This window comes from Ranitomeya imitator, chromosome 7 (genome assembly GCF_032444005.1).
Source record: "Ranitomeya imitator isolate aRanImi1 chromosome 7, aRanImi1.pri, whole genome shotgun sequence".
Lineage (NCBI taxonomy): Eukaryota > Metazoa > Chordata > Amphibia > Anura > Dendrobatidae > Ranitomeya > Ranitomeya imitator.
In genome coordinates this window covers 185,551,184-185,570,414 of record NC_091288.1, presented here as the reverse complement: position 1 = coordinate 185,570,414, position 19,231 = coordinate 185,551,184, and positions in this window count along the sequence as shown.

The following is a 19,231-nucleotide window of genomic DNA, read 5'->3' as shown; positions in this document are numbered from 1 at the left end:
ACCAAAAAGCGTGTTGGACAGCCTCTAGATCCTATAGCTCTCTCAGAAGACATGGATCGCTTCATAACCACAAAAAAACAGCAAAGGAATACTAGATCCCAGTCCTCTTCCAAGATCCCTGGGGAATATTCCTCTTCACAGGACTCCTTAACCTCTCACAGCTCCCCTGATAGAGAAGCATATTGTCATGATCCGTTCCGGAGTTTAGTTCTGTCTGCCTTTTCTCTGGGTGGATCATGTCAAGGGTTAACTTTGATCTGCCTCATTCTGGACTCGGGTTTGCTATTTAGCTCCCAGGTATCCTGAGTGTGGTGTCAGCTATAGCTCTGTCTTTGGCGTGTGAACCTGACTCTGGAAGCCCTTGGTTTGTCCTACTGAACCCTGACTTGTCCTGTGTCTGTTATCCCCCCGCCTGCCCTTTCCCAGTGTCTCTTTGTCTGTCTGTTTATCTGCTTGACTCCCTGGTTATGATGTCTTGGCTTGGCTCTTTGACTCTGTTTCAGTTTATCCCTTTGGTACCGTATTTTGCCCGTCCTGGTTTATTGATCCCTTGCTATATCCTGACTATCCGTTCTGTCTGAATCCGTTTGTACTGTTGTGCTCTGACTTGGTTTTCCTGACCTTACTCTCGCCACTAGGTGGCGTCTGTTCAGTTGTTCTGTGTGTGCAGTCTGGCTTCACTACCAGGCTCCCCCTGGTGGAGGTTGCGCTGTACTGCACTGCAGCTGCATGACACATATGAGGGAGATGATAACTCTGAATTTTCAGATGACTTGACTATCCAGGACCTCAGTAAATTTATTAGAACCCTCCCCACTAAAAACGACTTAGAGACATTTGCCTGCAGAATTGAAAACTCTTACAAGAAGGAACTGCAGATCCTAAAATCAGAATTTACCTCTAGAGTGGAAGATGTTGAGAAATCTCAAGAACTTATCTTACAAGAACTTCAAACTCACAGAGAGGTTCTAGCAAATCACACTATGAGGCTGGAGGACATGGCTACAGGGTTAGAGGACTTGGAGAACCGCAACAGACGTAACAACATTAGAATACGTGGCCTCCCTGAGTCTGTCAGCCCAACTGAGCTAGATATTACAGTCCAAATACTGTTCCTTGAGATCTTAAATGACAAAGGTGCAAGCTCCATAGAATTTGACCGGATCCACAGATCCCTTGGACCTAAACCGCAATCAGACTCAAGACCCAGAGACGTCATCTGCAGAATACGTTATTACAAAGTCAAAGAAACCATTATGTTAGCCTCTAGACAGAAAGTCGGGGAAGAAAGTCCAGAACATTATTTCGTCGCTGGACGTCCCGCTGACATCACTGAATCGGTGTGTGTGACGCCGATTCAGCGATGTCTTCGCTGGTAACCAGGGTAAACATCGGGTTACTAAGCGCAGGGCCGCGCATAGTAACCCGATATTTACCCTGGTTACCATCCTAAAAGTAAAAAAAAACAACCACTGCATACTTACCTACCGCTGTCTGTCCCCGGCGCTGTGCTTCTCTGCTCTGGCTGTGAGCGCCGGGCAGCCGGAAAGCACAGCGGTGACGTCACACAGCCAGTACAGAGAAGCACAGCGCCGGGGACAGACAGCGGTACGTAAGTATGAAGTGTTTGTTTTTTTTACTTTAACGATGGTAACCAGGGTAAACATCGGGTTACTAAGCGCGGCCCTGCGCTTAGTAACCCGATGTTTACCCTGGTTACCGGCATCGTTGGTCGCTGGAGAGCTGTCTGTGTGACAGCTCACCAGCGACCAAACAGCGACGCTGCAGCGATCCGGATCGTTGTCAGTATCGCTGCAGCGTCGCTTAGTGTGACGGTGCCTTAAGGCCACGTTTCCACCTTCAGTATTTGGTCTGTATTTTTTCTCAGTTGTGTAAGCCAATCCAGGAATGGGTGATAAATACAGAAGTGGTGACGTGTTTCTATTATACTTTTCCTCTGATTGTTGCAGCCTGGTTTTGGCTTACACAACTGTTAAAAAATACTGACCAAGGGGTCGTGGCCTGGACTTGGAGCCGAGCAGACGTGCTTCAGATGAGCTCCTCGGTGCCTTTCGGATTTAACCCCCAAAATCAGCCTTAATTCGATACGGACCCCGGATCAAAAGGCCTGCATCACCTCACATAACCGGGACGCCACACCTGACGAGGCCCGGTGCCGACGGGAGCAGAAACGCTCCCGCTGAGAGACGCCATTTCCGCCCGTCGGCCTGAGACAGGAAGAGGTTCGCTGTCCTAGTGGCGAAGGCGTTGCGGCGAGACTGTCGGCGTGAGGGACGGTGCCCGGGACTGCAGCACACTCCAAGGAGGACTCGGTGAGTGAGGGAGCGACGGTGGAGCAGGAGGGAAGCCACCTAAAGAGGACGCGGCGGCCATCTTAGTTCCGGAGCGCTGCAAAGCAGGCGGCCTGCGGCTCTGTCCACCTACGGTGAGGCCCCGCTCCACTCCTTCAGCAGCCCCTCACCTATTAGCCACCTACAGCAGCCTTACCTACCCGAAGCGGGGCGACCGGATCCGGCATCAGCAGGTCTTCGAAGGCTCCTGACGCGTCCTCCCTGGTTCCTTTTGGCGCCAAATGCCGCCATCTTGCCGAGAGGCAAAGTCAGAGGCCCAGCTCACCCCTTACGACAACGCTGCAGCACGGGATCTGCTGGGCAATTGAAAGACTCCAGGCCATCTCTGCATATGGGGTGGAAGTCTCACTAGGGGAGTTTGTTGATGGGGGATTAGGCTGCGTGATGTAGCTGTCCTTGCTCCATGTGCCCCCCCGCGGCCATATGTGACCAGCCAAAACCCGCTTATATCTATGGGCAGAACCAAAAAGCGTGTTGGACAGCCTCTAGATCCTATAGCTCTCTCAGAAGACATGGATCGCTTCATAACCACAAAAAAACAGCAAAGGAATACTAGATCCCAGTCCTCTTCCAAGATCCCTGGGGAATATTCCTCTTCACAGGACTCCTTAACCTCTCACAGCTCCCCTGATAGAGAAGCATATTGTCATGATCCGTTCCGGAGTTTAGTTCTGTCTGCCTTTTCTCTGGGTGGATCATGTCAAGGGTTAACTTTGATCTGCCTCATTCTGGACTCGGGTTTGCTATTTAGCTCCCAGGTATCCTGAGTGTGGTGTCAGCTATAGCTCTGTCTTTGGCGTGACTCTGGAAGCCCTTGGTTTGTCCTACTGAACCCTGACTTGTCCTGTGTCTGTTATCCCCCCGCCTGCCCTTTCCCAGTGTCTCTTTGTCTGTCTGTTTATCTGCTTGACTCCCTGGTTATGATGTCTTGGCTTGGCTCTTTGACTCTGTTTCAGTTTATCCCTTTGGTACCGTATTTTGCCCGTCCTGGTTTATTGATCCCTTGCTATATCCTGACTATCCGTTCTGTCTGAATCCGTTTGTACTGTTGTGCTCTGACTTGGTTTTCCTGACCTTACTCTCGCCACTAGGTGGCGTCTGTTCAGTTGTTCTGTGTGTGCAGTCTGGCTTCACTACCAGGCTCCCCCTGGTGGAGGTTGCGCTGTACTGCACTGCAGCTGCATGACACATATGAGGGAGATGATAACTCTGAATTTTCAGATGACTTGACTATTCAGGACCTCAGTAAATTTATTAGAACCCTCCCCACTAAAAACGACTTAGAGACATTTGCCTGCAGAATTGAAAACTCTTACAAGAAGGAACTGCAGATCCTAAAATCAGAATTTACCTCTAGAGTGGAAGATGTTGAGAAATCTCAAGAACTTATCTTACAAGAACTTCAAACTCACAGAGAGGTTCTAGCAAATCACACTATGAGGCTGGAGGACATGGCTACAGGGTTAGAGGACTTGGAGAACCGCAACAGACGTAACAACATTAGAATACGTGGCCTCCCTGAGTCTGTCAGCCCAACTGAGCTAGATATTACAGTCCAAATACTGTTCCTTGAGATCTTAAATGACAAAGGTGCAAGCTCCATAGAATTTGACCGGATCCACAGATCCCTTGGACCTAAACCGCAATCAGACTCAAGACCCAGAGACGTCATCTGCAGAATACGTTATTACAAAGTCAAAGAAACCATTATGTTAGCCTCTAGACAGAAAGGCTCCATTACCTTCTGTGGAGCCCAGATCTTAATACTATCAGATTTGTCTAGGCGGACTCTACAAGTAAGAAGAGCTCTGCGACCACTCGTATCTCTCCTCAAAGAAAAAACATTCTTTATAAATGGGGATTTCCGTTCCAGCTGATAGCTTTTAAAGTTGGGAAATCAGCAATTTTTCGTAATTTGGGAGACCTGGCCACTTTTTTGGGAACTTTTGAATTACCTCTGACTGAGCTCCCTGACTGGCCAAGGCCCCCTCAGCTACCAGACATTCCGCCTAGATGGCTGAAAGCCCCTCATTCCAAACAACATAAGAGGATTGGTTCAGCTTCCTGTCAAACCTGAGGGGGCACCCATGCTCTTTTATATTCTAAGTTTACTGTCTGACATGCTCATGTTCCAACAGGATACTCGGACTTTTGGTCCCATGTGCACTTGGTTTACCAATGCTTAATAGTACGGTTGGTCGTCATCTAAGTGGACATTCCAGTTTATTACTTATGTTATATAAGGTCTAATCTTCCTTCAAACAGTTTGTATTATGTAGTTAGAGCTTAAATTTGAATTAAGAGGAACTAGATATTGGTTTATTTTGGTAGACCTAAAAATTGTTTACTATCTGTTATTGTGGTGTCTGGGTCGTGGGGGTGGTGGGTGGAGGTCGGTTCTGACCATCGGCTTTTCCTCAAATAGACGTGCTTGATGGATTCGAGACACATCACCACGTCACGACTTCTTCCTGTGGGTGTGCATTCACCACACATTGAATTTTTCTTTCTTACTCTCTACCTGTTTGTCTCTCTTTCTTCCCCTTCCTCTTTGTTGTTCAATTCTCAATTCCCTAGCCTATCCCCAACCCTGGAATCACTCATGAGTATCCAAGGGGCTCGGTTTCCGCTCCCACATTACCAATTCCTCAAAAAACACCTTGACTATGGCTGAGGTCAAATTTTGTTCATATAATGTTAAGGGGCTCAACGTTACAGAAAAAAAGAAAACATCCTATACTCCAGCCATAAGCAACGTGTCTCAATCTTGTTACTTCAGGAGACCCACTTTAAGACTGGGGTGACTCCTGACTGTACGTCCCTCTACTACCCGAAATGGTTTCATAGTACAAACCCCCATGCTAAGTCCAAACGAGTATCTATAGGCTTTCACAAATCCTTTCTTCCGGAAGTCCTTGACTCGATGATTGATACAGAGGGGAGATTTATTTTCTTGAAGTTGACTTGGGGATCTCGTGAGCTCACCTTGGCGAATGTCTATTTTCCTGACCAGGATCAGCAGAAATTTGGCTACACGTGCAAAAAGCTCCTGGAGAATTTTGCAGGCGACTCGCCGATTATCCTGGGAGGTGACCTTAATCTTCCAATGAACCCCTTAATTGACGTGTCATCGGGTAAGTCCTCTTATCCCCTATCTGCTATCAAAAAGGTAAGAAAGCAGATGAGTTATCTACGTCTGGTTGATGTGTGGAGAGCTCTCCATCCAGTTGCGAGAGACTATAGCTTCTATTCACAGGCACATTCCATCTATAGCAGAATTGATTGTTTTTGTATCCCATTCCCTGCTGGATTCGGGGGTGGGGGCGGAGGTGGTGTCGATGCTGAGGTCCGACCACGCACCCATTCATTTTTCAATAAAATTGGACCCCTCAGCGATGCCTGGATTCTCTTGGCGTCTAAATGAGAACCTACTGCGAGATCTGTTATGTGCCTCGGAGGTGAAACGATCTATAGAGGGTTTTGTGGCGGATCATGCATCGGACCCCACGTCTCCTGCAATAAAATGGGAGGCCCTGAAGAGTGTTCTGAGGGGCGTTCTTATTTCACACGGTGCCCGCCTCAAGAAGATCTGCATAGCAGAAATAGTTGATCTCTCCTCTAAGATTTCTAAACTCAAGACACAGCATAAACAAGACCTTTCCCCAGTTACCCTGTCAGATTTATCCACGGCCTGACAACAGGGTGGGCTGGGATTTTATGTACCAAAAGTTAGAGGGTATTGGATTAAAACGGAAAATGCTGAGGAGCATCATGGCTCTCTGAGTCCCCATCTGCACAGATCAAAGTTAATGGCTCCCTATCAGATTCCCTACACATACGAAATGGTACAAGGCAGGGGTGCCCTCTGTCAGCCTTGTTGTATATATTAACTATGGAACACTTGGCCAATGCGATTCGTAATAATTTATCAATTAAGGGGGTGCAGATCTCCTCAGAAGAACACAAGTTGGCTCTATTTGCTGATGATGTGCTCATGCATATTACCTCACCTATAACTACTATACCCAATGTTTTATCGGAGTTGCATCGCTTTGGCCAATTGAGCAATTTTAAAATTAATTCGCACAAATCTGAAATGCTAAATATTTCTCTATCTCCTGCACTAGCTTCTCAGTTACGATCCTTCCCATTTAAATGGCGCTCTGATTCCCTCAGATACTTGGGTAAAGCTCTGACTGCCAAGATGTCACAACTATACGAAACTAACCATAAAATGGCCCTTCGTAAAGCTGAGCTTAATCTGGAGAGATGGAATAAACTACACTTGTCCTGGCTTGGAAGCATCAACACGATAAAAATGGATTTATTGCCACGTCTTCTCTATTTTTTTCAGACCATCCCTATGGTTCTACCTGCTTCCTTTTTCTCCAGACTCAAGACAGCAATTACAAGATATATATGGTCGGGCAGGCGCCCTCGCCTATCATATCAATTATATACCAGGTCCCTTGACCCCGATCTCTGACAATCCGGACTTCCCTGCTGGCCTAGATAAAATTATATTCCTTCATAAACATAAGGATAGCCATCCAATAGTCTATGATTACATTACCCCTTCATCTGTAAAACCTTTGCACTCCCTCTTTGAGGGGTCAGAAATTCCCCCTGGGGTATGGCTATTCTACGAACAAATCAGAAGCTATGTTCTCAAAATATCCAGACAGGTTGATCTATTCCAACCGCTTACTTCTTTCGAGTCGGCTTGCCTGGGTGAGGACCCTCCATCACACACAGTATCACTCTTATATAAAATGTTCCAGGGGTACCAGATATCTACATTTGATCCTCCAGCTTTCTTTCTGAAATGGGAAACTGACTTGAATAAATCGTTAATGCCAGATGACAGGAATAAGAGTCTTCTCTATACGCTCAGATCCTCATTATGTGCGGATTATCAAGAGCGAGGTTATAGACTTTTGGCTCGTTGGTACAGATGTCCAGATAGCATTCATACTATGTTCCGAAATACTCCAGATATGTGCTGGAGATGTTGGAAGGAGAAGGGATTGTACACACATCTGGTGGTCTTGCCCATCAGGGGTTTTTGGGAGGATGTTTTCGACCTTCATAATAAGTTGTCTATACACAAAGCTCGACCCACAATAGAGGTGGCTTTGCTGTCTATTTGTGATCTTTCCATAGCCAAATTTAACAAAGGCCTCCTCAGACATTTTTTGACGGCTGCACACAATTTAATACCCCGTTACTGGAAGCAAACAAATTTCCCTTCAAGATCCAAGCTTGTGGCAGAATTAAACCACCTCTTTAGAATGGAGCAACTAGTTGGTCAGGACACCGGGACCTTGGACAAAGTCCTAAACATATGGACCCCTTGGATAGTGTTTAGAGAGACCATATGGCTCAGCTAAATCTCTGGTTCATACCATTAATTTCTTCAGGCATGGTCTCTTGGGCAGTGAACAAATATGCATTAATATTAATCTCAGGCTGAGTTGGATGGGATAGCGGAAGCCGGACCCCCCCTCTTGTTTCTTCTTCTCTCTCTGTTTTCCCTTACTTTCATCTCCTTGTCTGTTAATTGTAGTACTGGTTAAAATTTTGTTATGGCTATGAATAGGAAACAACTCGGATACCCTACTCTGGCAATATACCCGATCCTAGTTAATAATACGGGTTCGGAGATATGGATTCTTAATAACAATATATCTCATCGCCAATCGTAATAACTCAATACATGGTTAATGGGTGGGTGTTCTTGGTTTCTCACTCAAGAATTAACTCACTGATTTATGATTCTCTTTGAAGAGTTACTAGAATAGCTCTTTATTCTAAAGGAGACAAAGGAGCCATTATATGGGATTGTATGGTAACGTTTATTGCATTTTCTTTTGGTTACAGTGTTAACAATCCAAATGTTATCCTAAGTTGTATCAATCTGCTACTATTTCACTTTGATAGTATCTGTATATGTGATTTCATTTAATAAACCTGATTTACACAAAAAATACTGACCAAATACTGAAGGTGGAAACATGGCCTTACTCAGAGAATCACTTGGCACAAGCAACAGGGACAAACTGTTTATTGGGATTTCTAGAGACAGATGAACCAAACATTCCTAGAATGTTACCTCTACTTAAGCTTGCCTGTACAATCTGGAGACAAGCTAAAAAAGTAGGTGATTTCACTGATGTTGTGGCAGAAATGCCACTCTGGCACAACACATACTTCCCTTCTCTACAAGAACATCCCTCCTCTGCTTTCTGGAGCTCCAGAAATGTAGTGAAAGTAAAAGACTTATATAATCAAAACATTGTAATGTCTTTTGAACAGATACAGAATCTGTGTACTGCAGTCCCAAGAGCTCAATTCTTCAGGTACCTACAACTTAGGCCAGCGATCCAATCCCACATAGGTAAAGGCATGCAGATATCTTCTCTCCCACTGATTGGCATTCTTAAATCACAGGGACCACAAGGTCTTATTTCCACTCTATACACCTATCTATTGTCAGCAAACATGGACTCTACCCCTTTGGTGGTTAAGGGAAAATGGCAACCCTTGATTCCTAACATTCAGGAGGAGATGCTGGAGTCTTCAATCAAGGTTTCGCCATCAGCTAACAAATAAATGACCCAATTATATATAATCCATCAAGCATATCTTACACCAGCTAAATTAGATCAAATGGGCCGTTCTCACACCTCGGAATGTCCGAGGTGTCATGAGTTGGAGACCGACTTCATACACATGATGTGGAGGTGTCCAGTAATATATACATTCTGGTAGGAGATTACCACCTTCTTGTCATCGCTAATAGTAATACCAATTCTACTGGATCCCTTGGTGTGCCTGTTTGGGGTTGTGGAAGAAGATAATTGGGACCATTTATATTAAAATATTTCTCCAAGAGATGCTATTTTTGGCCAGGAAATTAATTGCTCTGAGATGGATGGGTAGTTCACACCCAACACTGAGATCTTGGGTAGAACTTGTCAATTCACTGATTCCATATAAAAGCACGGTCTATCAAAATAGAGGGTGCCATGGGAAATTCTATAAAATTAGGGACTTCTGTAACTCAATACTCATCACTATCCAACAAGTGGCTAAGGCTAGGTTCAGATTGCGTTAGCGCAATCCGCTAGCGCTAGGCGCTAAACGGATTGCACTAACGCAATGTGTTGTAAAGGGGTCGCGTTAAACGTCCCCGCTCTCGCAGATCTCTGATCTGCGAGAGCGGGGAACGGACCGCGGGCGCGCTTCGGACGCTGCAAGCAGCGTCCGCGGTGCGCCACAAAACACCGGCACATCGCTAGCGCGTGCCGAAAATGGCACACGCTAGTGATGCGCGTCCCCATTGCTGTTAATGGGCGCGCTAACGGACATGTTGCACGGCATTAATTTCGACGTGCAACGCTGTCCGTTAGCGCGGTCCCATTAACGCAATGGGAACCTAGCCTAAGAATATTAATGTGTGGGTGGTGTGCCCAAACCACATTTACAGGTGCGGCGGTTTTTCCAGCAAAAATGTGAATTTTTAGTTGTGTAAATAGTTATTGGGTATTGATCTCCAAGTTTCAAGGTCGACGTTATATGCGATCCAGTAAATGTATCCTGAGATACCAAGGTAGAATGTATGGCTAGATGTATGTGAAATATATAACCATAGTGTAACATTGCTGGACAGTTTATGACCAGACATGGAAATGAGCCCTACTAATTCATACAATGTTGCTTTTAATTTTGTAAACCAGTGTAATAAGAAAGTGTATTCCTGTTTATGGACATGGAAATGTTTGTTGTTAAGTATATTTTCACTTAACCCCTTCATGACCCAGCCTATTTTGACCTTAAATGCATGTAGAGGAGCTGCGGAGACACCATCACATGTTTCTCAACGCAGGCAGTGAATAGCCAGGCCTTTCCCCGGGAAGGAACAACCAAGGGAAGGGCAGCATCCAATAAAGGAAAACATCCAATAAAGGAAAACCACCTATGCCAAGCATGGTATCCATCCACAGACAGCTGTTTCGGGGTTTTTGCCCCTCATCAGTGTGAAGTAGGAAACTGGCTATCAGGAGCAGTGCCTAGTAGAAAGTCTATAAAGGCACGGATGATTGACCTCGTGGAGACCAAAACATCCAACACCGCGGAGACACCATCACGTGTTTCTCAACACAGTGATCCAGAACACTGCCCCCAAATATGCAAATGCATGTAGAGGAGCTGCGGAGACACCATCACGTGTTTCTCAACGCAGGCAGTGAATAGCCAGGCCTTTCCCTGGGAAGGAACAACCAAGGGAAGGGCAGCATCCAATAAAGGAAAACCACCTATGCCAAGCATGGTATCCATCCACAGACAGCTGTTTCGGGGTTTTTGCCCCTCATCAGTGTGTGTCTCCGCGGTGTTGGATGTTTTGGTCTCCACGAGGTCAATCATCCGTGCCTTTATTTTGACCTTAAAGACCTGGCCGTTTTTTGTAATTCTGACCAGTGTCCCTTTATGAGGTAATAACCCAGGAACGCTTCAACGAATCCTAGCAGTTCTGAGACTGTTTTTTCGTGACATATTGGGCTTCATGATAGTGGTAAATTTAGGTCGATAATTTTTGCGCTTATTTGTGAAAAAAATGTAAATTTGGCTAAAATTTAGAAAACTTTGCAATTTTCAAATTTTGAATTTTTATTCTGTTAAAGGGAACCTGTCACCCCGTGTTTTCAGATTGAGATAAAAATACTGTTAAATAGGGCCTACGCTGTGCGTTACAATAGTGTATGTAGTGTACCCTGATTCCCCACCTATGCTGCGAAATACATTACCAAAGTCGCCGTTTTCGCCTGTCAATCAGGCTGGTCAGGTCAGGTGGGCATCTCGGCTTTGGGAAAATGGCCGCCGCGATCTCTTCTGCGCACGCGCGGCATCCCGCGGCCATTTTCCTGAAGCCCCGTGCAGCAGAGCACTCCATCTGCGCACGCGCGGCCCCAGGAAGATGGCCGCCCCCACCGATGACAGGGATAACAGCGCAGATTGTGCCCTGTTTCTTCACGTGCGCGCAGGGAATTCGGAACTTGGACATGCGCACACCACTACGCCACCAACGGAAAGCTGGGGAAGAAAAGCGATGTCACCACGCCCACCTGACCTGACCAGCCTGATTGACAGGCGAAAACGGCGACTTTGGTAATGTATTTCGCAGCATAGGTGGGGAATCAGGGTACACTACATACACTATTGTAACGCACAGTGCAGGCCCTATTTAACAGTATTTTTATCTCAATCTGAAAAACCGGGGTAACAGGTTCCCTTTAAACGAGAGTTATGTGACACAAAATAGTTAATAAATAACATTGACCACATGTCTACTTTACATCAGCACAATTTTGGAACCACATTTTTTTTTTGCTAGGAAGTTATAAGGGTTAAAATTTGACCAGCGATTTGTCATTTTTACAGCAAAATTTACAAAACCATTTTTTTAGGGACCACCTCACATTTGAAGTCAGTTTGAGGGGTCTATATGGCTGAAAATACCCAAAATTGACACCATTCTAAAAACTGCACCCCTCAAGGTGCTCAAAACCACTTTCAAGAAGTGTATTAACTCTTCAGGTGCTTCACAGCAGCAGATGCAACATGGAAGGAAAAAATTAACATTTAACTTTTTAGTCACAAAAATGTTTTAGCAACAATTTTTTTATTTTCCCAAGGGTAAAAAGAGAAACTGGACACCAAGTTATTGTACAATTTGTCCCGAGTACAACGATACCCCATATGTGGGAGGGAACCACTGTTTGGGCGCACGACAGGGCTCGGAAGGGAAGGAGAGCCATTTGACTTTTTCAATGAAAAATTGGCTCCAATCTTTAACGGACACCATGTCGCGTTTGGAGAGCCCCTGTGTGCCTAAACATTGGAGCTCCCCCACAAGTGACCCCATTTTGGAAACTAGACCCCCCCAAGGAGCTTATCTAGATGCATAGTGAGCACGTTGAACCCCCAGGTGGTTCACAAATTGATCCGTAAAAATGAAAATACTTTTTTTTCACACAAAATTTCTTTTAGCCTCAATTTTTTCATTTTCACATGGGTAACGGGATAAAATGGATCCTAAAATGTATTGGGCAATTTCTCCTGAGTACACTGATACCGCACATGTGGGGGTAAACCACTGTTTGGGCACATGGTAAGGCTCGGAAGGGAAGGAGCGCCATTTGACTTTTTGAATGAAAAATTAGCTCCAATCGTTAGCTGACACCATGTCACGTTTGGAGAGCCCCTGTTTGCCTAACATGTGACCCCATTTTGGAAACTAGACCTCGTAAGGAACTAATCTAGATGTGCGGTGACCACTTTAAACCCTCAAGTGCTTCACAGAACTTTATAACGCAGAGCCGTGAAAATAAAAAATCATTTTTCTTTCCTCAAAAATTATTTTGTAGCCCACAATTTTTTTATTTTCACAAGGGTAACAGGAGAAATTGGACCCTAATAGTTGTTGCCGAGTTTGTCCTGAGTGCACTGATACCCCATATGTGGGGGTAAACCACTGTTTGGGCGCACGTCGGGGCTCGGAAGGGAAGTAGTGACTTTTGAAATGCAGCCTTGATGTAATGGTCTGCGGGCGTCATGTTGCGTTTGCAGAGCCCCTGATGTGCCTAAACAGTAGAAACCCCCCACAAGTGACCACATTTTGGAAACTAGACCCCCAAGGAACTTATCTAGATATGTGGTGAGCACTTTGAACCCCCAAGTGCTTCACAGACGTTTGCAACGCAGAGCCATGAAAATAAATCATTTTTCTTTCCTCAAAAATTATGTTTTAGCAAGCAATTTTTTATTTTCACAAGGGTAACAGGAGAAATTGGACCCCAATAATTGTTGCCCAGTTTGTCTTGAGTATGCTGGTACCCCATATGTGGGGGTAAACCACTGTTTGGGCGCACGTCGGGGCTCGGAAGGGAAGTAGTGACTTTTGAAATGCAGACTTTAATGGAATGGTCTGCGGGCGTCATGTTGCGTTTGCAGAGCCCCTGATGTGCCTAAACAGTAGAAACCCCCAACAAGTGACCCCATTTTGGAAACTAGACCCCCCAAGGAACTTATCTAGATGTGTGGTGATCATTTTGAACCCCCAATTGCTTCACAGAAATTTATAATGCAGAGTCGTGAAAATAAAAATTCATTTTTTTCCCACAAAAATAAGTTTTTAGCCCCCATTTTTTATTTTCCCAATGGTAACAGGAGAAATTAGACCCCCAAAGTTGTTGTGCAATTTTTCCTGAGTACACTGATACGCCATATTATATGTTTGGGTAAACCACTGTTTGGGCGCACGTCGGGGCTCGGAAGGGAGGGAGCACCATTTGACTTTTTGAATGCAAGATTGACTGGAATCAATGGTGGCGCCATGTTGCGTTTGGAGACCCCTGATGTGCTGTAACAGTGGAAACCCACTCAATTCTAACTCCAACACCAACCCCAACACACCCCTAACCCTAATCCCAACTCTAGCCATAACCCTAACCCCAACACACCCCTAACCCTAATCCCAACCCTAATCCTAACCCTAATCCCAACCCTAACCACAACACACCCCTAAAGCTAACCATAACCTTAACCACAGCCTAATCTTAACCCTATTTCCAACCCTAGCCCTAATTCCAACCCTAATCCTAAGGCTATGTGCCCACGTTACGGATTCGTGTGAGATTTTTCCGCACCGTTTTTGAAAAATCCACAGGTAAAAGGCACTGCATTTTACCTGCCGATTTATCGCGGATTTCCAGTGTTTTTTGTGCGGATTTCACCTGTGGATTCCTATTGAGGAACAGGTGTAAAACGCTGCGGAATCCGCGCAAAGAATTGACATGCTGCGGAAAATACAACGCAGCGTTTCCGCGCTGTATTTTCCGCACCATGGGCACAGCGGATTTAGTTTTCCATAGGTACTGTAAACCTGATGGAAAACTGCTACGAATCCGCAGCGGCCAATCCGCTGTAGATCCGCAGCCAAATCAGCACCGTGTGCACATAACCTAATTCTAACCCTAATTCTAGCCATAACCCTAACCCTAAGGCCAGGTTCACACTGCGCTAGCAGCAGCCCGTTCAGCACATACGCTAACGGGCTGCTGCTAGCGCAAGTGCCGATGTTTGAATCGCGCTAGCGCATATAGAGCATCTGCTAGCTCTATCTGCGCTAGCAGTGACGGACCCGGAAACGCTGCAGCCCGCGTCTCCGGGTCCGTCACTCAATGACGGCACATCCCTAGCGCACGCCCATTGTGGGTGTGCGCTAATGATGCGTCCGACATTGCTGTCAATGGCGGCCGTAATGGACTACGTTACACCGCGTTTATGCCGCGATGTAACGTAGTCCGTCTAACGGACTGCTTAGACGCAGTTTGAACCAACCCTAACCCTAACGCTAGTGGGGCAAAGAAAAAAAAAATTATTTTATTATTGTCCCTATCCATGGGGGTGATAAAGGGGAGGGTTATTGTTTTTTTTATGTGATAAAACCTATCACAGCGATCAAAATGTACCTGTAACAAATCGAGGTGATCGGTGGGGGGGGGGGTGTTGTGAATTCTGTGGCTGAGTTCACTTCTGTGGTCACAAGTGGTATTGCAGTCTCTGGGCTTCCTCCCTCAGGTGTTTTGGTGAGCTCGTTGGCTGCCTTGCTATTTAGCTCCACCTGAGTCTGTCTTCCTTGCTCCTTGTCAATGTTCCAGTGTTGGATCTGAGCTACTGCATCTTTCCTTGGGCCTGCTGCTCTGCTAGATAAGTGCTTCTAGTTTGTTTTCTGTTTTTTCTGTCCAGCTTGCTATTAACTTTTGCTGGAAGCTCTGAGAAGCAAAGGGGTGCACCGCCGTGCTGTTAGTTCGGCACGGTGGGTCTTTTTGCCCCTTTGCGTGGTTTTCGTTTTAGGGTTTTTTGTAGACTGCATAGTTCTCTTTGCTATCCTCGCTCTGTCTAGAATATCGGGCCTCACTTTGCTGAATCTATTTCATTCCTACGTTTGTCTTTTCATCTTGCTAACAGTCATTATATGTGGGGGGCTGCCTATTCCTTTGGGGTATTTCTCTGAGGTAAGTCAGGCTTGTATTTCTATCTTCAGGCTAGTCAGCTCCTCAGGCAGTGCCGAGTTGCATAGGTAGTGATAGGCGCAATCCACTGCTGCTTATAGTTGTGTGAGGATAGATCAGGTACTGCAGTCTACAGAGATTCCACGTCTCAGAGCTCGTCCTATTGTTTTTGGTTATTGCCAGATCTCTGTATGTGCGCTGATTACTGCACGCTGTGTTGCCTGATTGCCAGCCATAACAGTACAAGGAGCCACACCAATGATTCCCAATAGAGGGAAAAAAGAAATCCTGACATCATTTTTTTTTCTTAGCTCTGTCTTCAGTCTTTTTTTTCCCCTAGACATTAGAGTGCTTCAGGACACAGCTGTGGACATGGATATTCAGGCTCTGTGCTCCTCAATGGATAATCTCGTTGTAAATGTACAAAAGATTCAAGATACTATTGATCAGAAATCGATGCTAGAACCAAGAATTCCGATTCCTGATTTGTTTTTTGGTGACAGAACTAAGTTCCTGAGCTTCAGAAATAATTGTAAGCTATTTTTGGCCTTGAAACCTCATTCTTCTGGTAATCCTATTCAACAGGTTTTGATTATTATTTCTTTTTTGCGCGGCGACCCACAGGACTGGGCGTTTTCTCTTGCACCAGGAGATTCTGCATTGAGTAATGTTGATGCATTTTTCCAGGCGCTGGGATTGCTTAACGATGAGCCTAATTCAGTGGATCAGGCTGAGAAAAATCTGCTGGCTTTATGCCAGGGTCAGGATGATGTAGAAGTATATTGTCAGAAATTTAGGAAGTGGTCAGTACTCACTCTGTGGAATGAATCTGCACTAGCGGCTTTGTTCAGAAAGGGTCTCTCTGAAGCTCTTAAGGATGTAATGGTGGGATTTCCTATGCCTGCTGGTTTGAATGAGTCTATGTCCTTGGCCATTCAGATCGGTCGTCGCTTGCGCGAGCGTAAATCTGTGCACCATCTGGCGGTATTGTCTGAGAGTAAACCTGAGCCTATGCAGTGCGACAGGACTATGACTAAAGTAGAACGGCAAGAACACAGACGTCTGAACAGACTGTGTTTCTATTGTGGTGATTCTACTCATGCTATTTCTAATTGTCCTAAACGCACTAGGCGGTTCGATAGCTCTGCCGTTATTGGTACTGTACAGTCCAAATTCCTTTTGTCCATTACCTTAATGTGCTCTTTGTCATCGTATTCTGTCATGGCGTTTGTGGATTCAGGCGCTGCCCTGAATCTGATGGATTTGGATTATGCTAAACGTTGTGGATTTTTCTTGGAGCCTTTGCGGTGTCCTATTCCGTTGAGAGGAATTGATGCTACACCTTTGGCCAAGAATAAGCCTCAGTACTGGGCCCAGCTGACCATGTGCATGGCTCCTGCACATCAGGAAGTTATTCGCTTTCTGGTACTGCATAATTTGCATGATGTGGTCGTGTTGGGGTTGCCATGGCTACAAACCCATAATCCAGTATTGGATTGGAACTCTATGTCGGTAACCAGCTGGGGTTGTCAGGGAGTACATGGTGATGTTCCATTTTTGTCTATTTCGTCATCCATTCCTTCTGACATCCCAGAGTTCTTGTCGGACTTTCAGGATGTATTTGAAGAGTCCAAGTCTGATGCCCTACCTCCGCATAGGAATTGTGATTGTGCTATCGATTTGATTCCTGGTAGTAAATTCCCTAAGGGTCGTTTATTTAATTTGTCCGTACCTGAACACACCGCTATGCGCAGTTATGTGAAGGAGTCCCTGGAGAAGGGACATATTCGCCCATCGTCGTCACCATTGGGAGCAGGGTTCTTTTTTGTAGCCAAGAAGGATGGTTCGCTAAGACCGTGTATTGATTACCGCCTTCTTAATAAGATCACTGTTAAGTTTCAGTATCCCTTGCCATTGATTTCTGACTTGTTTGCTCGGATTAAGGGGGCTAGTTGGTTTACTAAGATTGATCTTCGTGGTGCGTATAATCTGGTGAGAATCAGGCAGGGAGATGAATGGAAAACGGCATTTAATACGCCCGAGGGTCATTTTGAGTATCTGGTGATGCCGTTCGGACTTGCCAATGCTCCATCTGTTTTTCAGTCTTTTATGCATGACATTTTCCGTGAGTATCTGGATAAATTCTTGATTGTTTACTTGGATGACATTTTGATCTTCTCAGATGATTGGGAGTCTCATGTGAAGCAAGTCAGAATGGTTTTCCAGGTACTGCGTGCTAATTCCTTGTTCGTGAAGGGATCAAAGTGTCTCTTCGGTGTGCAGAAAGTTTCATTTTTGGGGTTCATCTTTTCCCCTTCTACTATCGAGATGGATCCGGTTAAGGTTCAGGCCATCCAGGATTGGACTCAGCCGACATCTCTAAAAAGTCTGCAGAAATTCCTGGGCTTTGCTAATTTTTATCGTCGCTTCATCTGTAATTTTTCTAGCATTGCCAGACCATTGACCGATTTGACCAAGAAGGGTGCTGATTTGGTTAATTGGTCTTCTGCTGCCGTGGAAGCTTTTCAGGAGTTGAAGCGTCGTTTTTGCTGTGCCCCTGTGTTGTGTCAACCTGATGTTTCTCTTCCGTTCCAGGTCGAGGTTGATGCTTCTGAGATTGGTGCAGGGGCGGTTTTGTCACAGAGAGGTTCTGGTTGCTCAGTGTTCAAACCATGTGCTTTCTTTTCCAGGAAATTTTCTGCTGCTGAGCGTAATTATGATGTGGGCAACCGAGAGTTGCTGGCCATGAAGTGGGCATTCGAGGAGTGGCGTCATTGGCTTGAGGGTGCTAAGCATCGCGTGGTGGTATTGACTGATCATAAGAACCTTACTTATCTTGAGTCTGCCAAGCGCTTGAATCCTAGACAGGCCCGTTGGTCGTTATTTTTTGCTCGTTTTGATTTTGTGATTTCATACCTTCCGGGCTCTAAAAATGTGAAGGCGGATGCTCTGTCTAGGAGTTTTCTGCCCGACTCTCCGGGGTTATCTGAGCCGGCGAGTATCCTCAAGGAAGGAGTCATTGTGTCTGCCATCTCCCCTGATTTGCGGAGAGTGTTGCAGAAATTTCAGGCTAATAAACCTGATCGTTGTCCGGCCGAGAAACTGTTCGTCCCTGATAGGTGGACTAGTAAAGTTATCTCTGAACTTCATTGTTCGGTGCTGGCCGGTCATCCAGGAATCTTTGGTACCAGGGAGTTGGTTGCTAGATCCTTCTGGTGGCCATCTCTGTCACGGGATGTGCGTGCTTTTGTGCAGTCCTGTGGAATTTGTGCTAGGGCTAAGCCCTGCTGTTCACGTGCCAGTGGGTTGCTTTTGCCCTTGCCGGTCCCGAAGAGGCCTTGGACACATATTTCGATGGGTTTCATTTCTGACCTTCCCGTTTCTCAAAAAATGTCGGTCATTTGGGTGGTCTGTGATCGCTTTTCTAAAATGGTCCATCTGGTGCCCTTGGTTAAATTGCCTTCCTCCTCTGATTTGGTGCCTTTGTTCTTCCAGCATGTGGTTCATTTACATGGCATTCCTGAGAATATTGTTTCTGACAGAGGTTCCCAGTTTGTCTCGAGGTTCTGGCGAGCCTTTTGTGGTAGGATGGGCATTGACCTATCTTTCTCCTCGGCCTTCCATCCTCAGACTAATGGCCAGACCGAACGAACCAATCAGACCTTGGAAACATATCTGAGATGTTTTGTTTCCGCTGACCAGGATGATTGGGTGTCATTTTTGCCGTTGGCTGAGTTCGCCCTTAATAATCGGGCCAGCTCGGCTACCTTGGTCTCTCCATTT